This window comes from Chrysemys picta, chromosome 10, assembly GCF_011386835.1.
Source record: "Chrysemys picta bellii isolate R12L10 chromosome 10, ASM1138683v2, whole genome shotgun sequence".
In the NCBI taxonomy this organism is placed as follows: domain Eukaryota; kingdom Metazoa; phylum Chordata; order Testudines; family Emydidae; genus Chrysemys; species Chrysemys picta.
Genome location: NC_088800.1, coordinates 42,380,113 through 42,389,185, shown reverse-complemented (window position 1 = coordinate 42,389,185; position 9,073 = coordinate 42,380,113). Strand labels below are relative to the sequence as shown.

Below are 9,073 nucleotides of genomic sequence, written 5' to 3'. Positions count from 1 at the left end.
CTGGCACCAGAGGGGTGCACTCAGTGAAGCCAGAAGGGGACAGAGGCACAGTTAGCCCTGTTACTGTGACGCAGGAAAGTGGCACCGGCACTGGGGGAGTTAGGGGGTCCGTAGCTTTCCCACTTTTTGAAAGTGGATGGGCGGCCCCCGCCCCTCACCCCCCGATCAGGCCAGCATGGAGCCCAGTCGGGGAGCATGGGCAGTTGTGGGAGCCACACAGACCTTCCACCTGCCCATTGGGGCGGGGAGGGCTTAGAGCAGCTCCCGGCCCATGTCCCCACCACCTGAGCCCATTGCACTGTGAGCAGTTGGAGGGGCTACTGCGGCTCCCCACAGCTGCCTGCACGGTTCTTACCATAGCTGGGCTGCAGCTCTGAGGCCCTGCCCCCCCCCAGCCGGAGCTGCTTCAAGGATAGCTATACAGCCAGGCAGCTGTGGGGAGCCTGGGTCCCTCCACCTGCTCTGGGTGGGGGTCTTGGGGACAGGGATACAGATGGGGGCTGCTTTCGGCCCACCCCAGGCAGGGGGTGGGATGGGCTCTCCGGACCCACTCTGGCTTCCAGCTTGGCCAGGGGTGGAGCCTCCAGGGGAAGAGGAGGAGCGGGGAAGGCTCTGATGCTCTTGCCACAGGACACTTATGCATGTGGACACTCAGCTGGGTTAGTTAAGTTTTGGCACAGTTGTAGGTTGGGGAATGGTAGAACTGGGCTCACAATGGATGGATGGCTTCCAGGAGTGGGGAGTTAGCATGACCTCTGCATGCAGCATTGGAGAGACCAAGACTGGATACCGTGGTCAACTGTGGTGTCCAAACCTCAAAAAGGAGGTTGAAAAATTGGAAAGAGGTCAGCAAAGACTTAAAAGAATGAGCCAATAGTTGCAAACGCTGCCTTAAACTTCAGATGCTCAATCTACTTAGTTTTCCAAGAAGAGATAAAGAGGTGACTTGATCATGGCCTTACAGGTACCTAGAGAAGATTTCTGCTCGGCGAAGGCTCATTGCTATAGCAAAGGCAGAACAACAGCCAGTGTCTGGAATCTGAAGCTAAATAAATTCAGACTGGCAGCGAGGTGTTTAAACATGAGGGCAGTTAGCCATTGGAACCACTTACCAGGGACGTCCTGGCAGGCTCTAAATGAAGGCCGGGTGTGTTTCTAAAAGATCTACTCGAGCTCAACCAGACACTATTGTCTCAATGCAGGAATCACTGGGTGAGATTCTCTGCCTCGCTTATGAGGGAGGCCAGACTCGATTATCCCAATGGGGCCTTCTGGCCGTAAACGCTCCGAGTCTTGAGTGTGAAGGGGCTAATGTCTGGCCAGAATACGCATAATGGGCCGGTTCCTGCTCCCAACATCTGAGTTGTGCCATTGATGTCCAGGGGAGCAGGATTAGACTCATAAGAAGCACTCGCAACATTCTGTCGCTTATGTCTTTATTAGCACTGCCAATAAGTAGGACTCAGAAAAGCGAAAGGAAAAGTCAGAAATAAACTCCTGGGTGGGAAAAGCATTCCAAAGGGGAAGGGAAGGTGAGAGGAGAAATGGACTATGTCCTTGGTGGCAGGTTAGGCGACAATACATCGAGCATTACAGTTCCTCCGTTCAGAAGGGTTAAGAATGGAGGGTTCTCTATCTTGAACTGTCATCAACATCGTCGTCACTGCTGTCATCACCATTCTCAACAGCATCAGGCATAGTGGGGCATGTGATGGATGAGAGCATATCTTGGAGAAGATTGCCATTTGGGGAATTCTTACTGAATGAGAGGTTAGTTTTGCAGAGAATGCGCTGTGAGGAAGAGAGAGAGAGAGAGAGATCATTGGCTGGTCAGGGGGATCTGAGATGGGCACTAGGGCTGGGGCAGCAGCCGTTTTAGTTGGGGCTATGGGGCTTGCTGCAGAGAGGGAGCAGGGGATGTAAGTTTGTCCACTTGCACCTCTAGAGTTGGAAGGTGCAATGAGGTCTTCGGAGGAGGCACGTCATACTGTGAAGTATCATTCCCTCTTACCCCCACCCCCACTACTGTACCTCTGTGTATCTAGGCTCTTACTGTGCCCATCACCAGGGAGTCTGGGCAAGAGTGGCCATCCTAGTCTAGAGCAGCACCTGGACCTTGGAACGCAGGAAGATCTGGAGGGCTGGAAAAAAACTGATGTTCTGCCAATATTTTAAAAGGGTAAATGGGACAATGCGGGTAAGTCTGACATTGCTTCCAGGCAAGATCATGGGAAGTTTGTTGTGGGATGAGTAATGATTAAAGGATGGCGATGTAATTATTGCCAATCACCATCATTTAGACTCATAGACTCATAGACTTTAAGGTCAGAAGGGACCATTATGATCATCTGGTCTGACCCCCTGCATGTCGCAGGCCACAAAGCCGTCCCTACCCTTTCCCTTGACTCTGCTGTTGAAGTCCCCAAATCCTGTGGCTTAGTGACTTCAATTGGCAGAGAACCCTCCTGCTAGCGATCCCTGCCCCATGCTGCGGAGGAAGGCGAAAAACCTCCAGGGCCTCTGCCAATCTACCCTGGAGGAAAATTCCTTCCCGACCCCAAATATGGCGATCAGTAAAACCCCGAGCATGTAGGCAAGAGTCTCCAGCCTGCCCTCATTGGCCATTATACTATTTACCTACCAAGGCACAGTATTCATTTGGCTAAAATCATGTTTTTCCATTAAACCATTCCCTCCATAAACTTATCTAACTTAATCTTGAAACCAGACAGGTCCTTCACCCCCACCGTTTCCCTCGGAAGGCTGTTCCAATATTTCACCCCTCTGACCGTCAGAAATCTTCGTCTTATTTCAAGCCTAAACTTCCCCACGGCCAGTTTATATCCGTTCGTTCTCGTGTCCACATTAGTACTGAGCTGGAACAGTTCCTCTCCCTCCCTGGTATTTATCCCTCTGATATATTTAAAGAGAGCAATCATATCCCCCCTCAGGTTTCGTTTGGACAGACTAAACAATCCGAGCTCCTCTAGTCTCCTTTCATACGACAGGTTTTCCATTCCTCTGATCATTCTAGTGGCCCTTCTCTATTTATGGGAAGTAGTTCTTGTCAAACACTGCTGATAATCAGTTGTAAATGAGATCACAAGTTTGATTGATAATGGTCACTGTGTTGACATCGTATACATGGACTTTGGACATTTGACTTAGCACTGCATGACATTCGGATTAAAAAAATCAGCATTACACAAAAACATTATAGCACCCAGTAAATGGCTGAAAAACTGGCTAACGGAACCTCAGAAAGTACTTGTCACTCAGGAACCATCATCCTAGGAGGTGTTTTCAGTGGGGGTCCCTCTGGGATCTGGTCTTGTTTCAATGTTATTTAATCTCTTGGTCGTAGACATGGAAAGAAATGTCTACAATGGTTTGGTGATTTTTGCATGGGTTCTGGATGCACCTTATTTCTCCTTCTCAGACCCTCCCACTTTCTCCTTATCCCATGAGGTGTTGGCCCATCCCACTGACATTTTATCATGGGGGCCCTGCAGACCCAGGGCGGGAGCTAGCACCGAATGGTTATCCCAGCCAGGCTGGTAAATGTGCCTGTGCAGCGGTACCAAACTGCAAAGGCCTTTAAATGAATGTCCTTCCACTTTGCTTGCTTCCTTTGGGTGTAATTTCATAGCGTGTCCATCAGACATACCCCAGCTGGGCTGTACCACTCTGGTGACGCAAAGAGCCTCTAAACCCAGTTTAGCTGGCCAGCTGAGCAGAGTTATGGCTGCTTTGGGTCATTGGAGCGTGCCTGTGAATCTGACTCACAGATATTGCCCCCTTCACTCCCCTCAGTCTATAAGGGTCGACAGACCCCACACCTGGGGGCAAACTCAGATAGGGATCTGTGTAGCCCCATTTGCTACAAGGGATGATGATGGAATTCTGTTGGGGCTGCTACTCACCAATTTCAATTTTTTGATCTGCAGCTTTATGATTTTCTCCTCGTGCTTCCTCTTCTTCTCTTGCTCCTCATACTCTCTCTCTTGCATCTGGCGCCGGGCCTCATACTCTCTCTCTTGCATCTGGCGCTGGGCCTCTCTTTCCTCGGCCTTGTCTTTAAGCTCTCTCTGGTGCATGCGTTCCTTGTGCTGTCGCTCTCTTTCACGGTCCTCATGCTCTCTCTTCTTCTCTTCCTCCTCGTGCTCTCGCTGCCTCTCTTCCATCTCGTGCTGTCTATTCTTCTCTGCCTCCTCGCCCTCGTGCTGTCTCTTCTTCGCTGCCTCCTCGTTCTTCAGCTTTTCCAGATCCACCTTTGTGTATAAACCACCCAGGTTATACTTGCCTTCAACTCGCCCATGTATCAGATATCCCGGGCCTGGTGCCTCACTGCCCTGCACCATGTATCATCACATACACTTGTGCAAAATGGGTGTAAAACACTTCCTGCTCAGAATGGTTGTCCTTCACATGCACCTTGCAAGGTTCTAGGCCGGGCGAATCGGGCCCACATTGTGGTGGAAATCTGCATAGCACAGCGGAGCGACACTGATTTACACCAGTTGGGGAACCAGGGTGAGGTTTGGTTTGTTCAGGGAGTGTTTCTTGGGCTCTGTGTAAATGTTTGTCCTTGTGACTCCTATAGATGCTGCTGCCTTAGAGCTATTCGGTGCCTGTGTGATGCCATGAAAGGCTGGCCAGCTTTCAGCATGGCTCCTGCCTGGCTAACACCTGCTCTGCAAATGAACAAGGAACCATCCGTGTGGCAAAACCTATTTATGCCCTGAGTGCTCTAAGTGGGGCAATGTGATCTAGATGAAATTACCTACTGTAAAGTGTGTGCACAAACTTCCCTCAAAGCGTGGTTATCAATGGTTCACTGTCAAAGCGGAGGATGTGTCTAGTGGGGTAGCTCAGGCAGGTCTGTCCTGGCTCCAGAACTAGTCAATACAAAAAAGTGGAGATTATGCTTATGAAATTTATGGGAAGACACCATAGTAGCATGGGATGGAAGCACTTTGGAGAACAGGGTAGATTTCAAAAGGACCTGGACAAATTGGAGCATTGATCTGAAATCAACGAGACAAAATTCAATAAAGACAAGTTGAAAGTACTACACTTAGGAAGGAAAAATCAAATTCACAACTACAAAATTGGAAATAACTGGCTAGGCAGCAGTACTGTTGGAAAGGATCTGGGGGTTATAGTGGATCACAAATTGAATATGAGCCAATATTGTGATGTAGTTGTGGAAAACGCTAATATAATTCTGGGGTGTATTAAAAGCAGTGTCATATGTAAGACACTGGAGGTAATTGTCCCATTCTACTCAGCACTGGTGAAGCCTCAGCTGGAGTATTTTGTCCAGTTCTAAGTGCCACACTTTAAGAAAGATGTGGCCAAATTGGTGCGCCTCCAAAGGAGTCAACAAAAAAATGCTTAAAGGCTTAGAAAACCAGATCTATTCCTGAGGCTATGTCAACACTAGAAACTTCAAAGCACTGTCACGGGAGCGCTTTGAAGTGTGAGCGTGGTCACAAGGGAGCACTGGGAGAGAGGAGAGAGCTCTCCCAGTGCTGCTGGTAATCCACCTCCACAAGGGGAATAGCTCAAACTTGCTGCGTAAGTGTAGTCAAGCCCTCAGAGAAGAAGATTGTGGGGAAAACCTGGTAAGTCGTCAAATATGCTAAAGCAGCTATAAAGACGATGATCAATTTCTCTCCATGTCCACTGAATGTAGGACAAGAAGGTAGGATGAGAAGTAATGGGCTTAATCTGCAACAAGGGAGATTTGTATTAGATATTAGGAAAAGCTTTCTAACTCTAAGGATAGTTAAATACCGGAACAAGCTTCCAAGGGAGGTTGTGGAATCCCCTTCATTGGAAGTTTTTAAGACCAGGTCAGACAAACCCCTGTCAGGGATGTTCTAGGTTGACTTAAGCCTGCCTTCATGCAGGAGGCTGGATCAGATGACCTCACCACATCCCTTCCAGCCCGACATTTCTAGTGCTCCTAGGAGCATGTCCCTGATGTGCTGAAAGGGGGTTAGACAGTGTGTGAAGCTTCTGGTCATTCCCTTTGATTGGGTTGGAAGAGCTGGTGGGTGGGATTCCCAGGAGCCCTGTGGCCTAGCCCCTGGATTCACAAAGGGACTTAGGCACCTACCTCCAACAGCCAGGCACCCTGACATTCACAGCTGCCACCTGAGTTGCCGCCTGGGGCAGGTGCAGAGGCCCTTACATCCTGACCCTGCCCTGCTACCCGGGGCTCTGGCTCACCAGTGGAATTCTCAGAGCAGGTGTTCCCCTGCCGAGCTGGCCTGCAAGGCCCGATACCGTAGGCCTGCTCTGCACACTTACTGGTTCAGGCTCCTCACAAAAGAGAGCTGGTGTTGAACAGACTGGGAATTTTGGAGGCTGGCTTGGCTGCATGTATGTCAGTCTACCCAGTAGCTGGGGCACTCACCTGGCATGTGGGCAGGCCAGATTTGAATCCCTGCTCTGCCTGATTTGAAGTGAGGACTTGAACCCATGTGAGTGCCCTAACCACCAGTGCAGGGGCTGTAGTGGGGGTGTGCGCCCCTCTCTGGTTCTTTCTGAGAAAGGGCTGACCTGGCTTCAGTTTCTAACTGCAGAGAGGGGTCGTGGTGGAGAATCCTGGGCAGAGGGAGGGGCCTCCCTCCAGCCTGTCAGGCACCTAAGTACCCTTCGGATCTGGCCCTGCAGCCTCACCCCTGTCTGCTGCATGTCACTCCTGGGCAACTCCCCACTCATTGTCTGAGAATCCCTGTCTTAGGAGCCTAACCCTCCTTGTGTGTTATCTGGGGAGCCTGAGCACCTAACTCAGGCCCAGCAGAGCCCCAGCAGTTAGGTGTCGCAGCGCCAAGTCCAAGTCCCTTTTGTGAATCTAGCCTGAAGTGCCTGGGGAAAGGCCCTGGGGTTTGTGCTCCTTGGTCCCTTAGGCACTTACTCTTCAGTGACTGAACCTTGATGCTCGTTTCATTTCCCCAAGGACGATGGATGCAATAAGCTGGTAACCGTACTCAGTAATACATCCTCTGTGTGTGTGTGTGTGGGGGGGGGGGGGGGGGGGGGGTTTCTAGCATTTGTGGACTAAATATTGTGTGTGTGACAGTAGCACCTACAGGTTCCAGCTAAGATCAGGCCCCCGCGGTGCTAGCTGCTCTCCATACACATGGTGAGAGCTAGTCTCTGCCCTGGGGAATTTACAGTCTAATTAGCCAACAAACAAAGGCAGACTTGTTACCCCATTTTACAGCTTGAGACCCAGAGAGACTCCATGACTCCGATCCCTGTTCTCCTGCATGCCAGGCACCGCCTTAACCAGAAGGCAGTGGCTGGCGTGACAATAGAGCCTGTGAAGTGGAGCCGGTGCTGTCTCTGGCCTGCAGCGGGTGGGGGGGGGGGGGCAAGAAACCATGCTGCACTCACCTGAGATGTAAAAATGCCGCCCATCTGTGAAAACAAAAACAGAGCTCAGGATGAAACTGGGAGGGGAGGGTGAGACAGAACGGGGAACATATGGCACTGCGGGGCGGATAGAAGAGCAAGGACATTGCTGTGACTCCTGGCTGGAAGGTGGCTTTGTAACCAACCACCTACACTTGAGCTACCTCTGTCCTAAATGCTGGGCGGCATCTGCTCTGGCTCCTATTCCCCCAGCATCTGAGCCCCTTCCTGACCCACCTGGAGTCACCCCCCACCCCTGAAAGGCAGCACAGTAGCCTCACAACATTCCCGCAGGGGAGTTGAGGCACAGAGATGAAGTGCCTCACCCCAGGTCACACAGGGACAGCCGCAACTGACCCCAGCTCTCTGCACCCACAGCCAAAAGGAGCAAGGAGCTGGCTCCACAGATGAACCTGCATCCCTGTCTCCCACCAGCTGCCCCGGATCCTGCCTAGGCAGCTATGTCAAGAGGTGCTGGTCTATTGCACAGCGTGAGGAGTGCGTGGATCATAGATCCTATGGGCAGATGCTCAGACCTGCTATGCTCGCTTTGTTCCCATCAGGCACGTTCCTCCCCCCTCAGTTAAATTATGTCTCTGCACTGTAGCTAATCATCTTATTTAATTATGGGATTTATTGTTGTGGTTAATTCATGTTTACTCAGTGTGTGATGGCATGGACAGCACATGGCTCTGGCATTTGGGGAAGCTGTCCAAACCCCAGAAGCTCCCCAGGCGCCCGGACCGTGGCCCTGCCCCCTGCTCCGCCCCAAGGCCCTGCCTCCACTCGGCCTCCTCCCACAAGGCCCCTCCCACACTCCACCCCAGGCCCCACCCATGCTTAGTTCCCTCCCTTGCTGCTCTCTTAGTCGTTCCACCCCTCCCACCCCTGAGACCAGGGCCATCCCTAGCTATTCTGGGGCCCTAGGCAGCCCCCCCCGGGGTGTGTGTGTGTGGCCCCAGGCCTCCGCGGGGGGGGTTGGCCCTAGGCCTCTGTGGGGCTGGGGCCAGGTCGCTGCACTTCCCGCTGCTGGTGAGTGCAGCCCTTGCCCTGCTGCAGAGCTCAGGGGAATGGGGGCAGGGCTGGGACAGGGCAGGGGTGGGGGCTCTGGGGAAGAGCCAGAGCAGGGGTTGGAGCAGCACGCAGCTGCACAGGGCACCAAGAAATTTGGTGCCCCACATTTCCTGGTGCCCTACGCAGCTGCGTACTTTGTGTATGGGTAAGGACAGCCCTGCCTGAGAACCTCCGCTGAGTCCCTCCCCGCTGCCCCCGTCACCTGCTGTGTCCCTCCTCTGTGCCACTCCTCCTCCCCCAAAGGCCCCCCTGCCTATTGATCACTGCGTCATTCTACCCCTCCCGCCTGAGAACCCCACCGCATATCTCCCCTCCTCCACCCCCACTGCCTGCTGAATCCCTCCCCTCCTCCACCCCTCCCTCCCCCAGGTCTCCGCTGCCTGCCACTCACCACATCCCTCCTCTCCTTCACCCTCCCTTCCCCAAAGGCCCTTCTGCCTGCCTGTTGCTTGCTGGAGCGCGGCCGCGTGGCGCACCTTCCGGGAGCTGCATTGTGCGGCCCCTGACCCTGCGCCCGGCCGGAGCGGGACAAGCCCCAGACCCTGCTTCACAGTGGGAGCTCGAGGGCCGG

The 9,073-nt window shown here is 52.7% G+C and overlaps 1 protein-coding gene across 6 annotated transcripts in view; it reads right to left on the bottom strand.

Annotated features, from left to right (window-relative positions):
* Positions 1–1,419: 1,419 nt before the first annotated feature.
* Positions 1,420–9,073, bottom strand: part of TERB2 (telomere repeat binding bouquet formation protein 2) — a 29,624-nt gene continuing 21,970 nt past the window's right edge. For 4 of the 6 annotated variants that reach the window (XM_042851630.2, XM_042851629.2, XM_024103977.3 and 1 more), the window contains exons 8-10: positions 7,411–7,434; positions 3,924–4,271; positions 1,420–1,791 (exon numbers count right to left, since the gene is read on the bottom strand). The gene's annotated coding sequence lies outside the window, so the exon portion shown is untranslated. Of the gene's footprint in view, positions 1,792–3,923; positions 5,028–7,410; positions 7,435–9,073 lie in introns of all 6 variants that reach the window. The other 2 variants (XM_065558503.1, XM_065558504.1) reach the window with 2 other exon arrangements.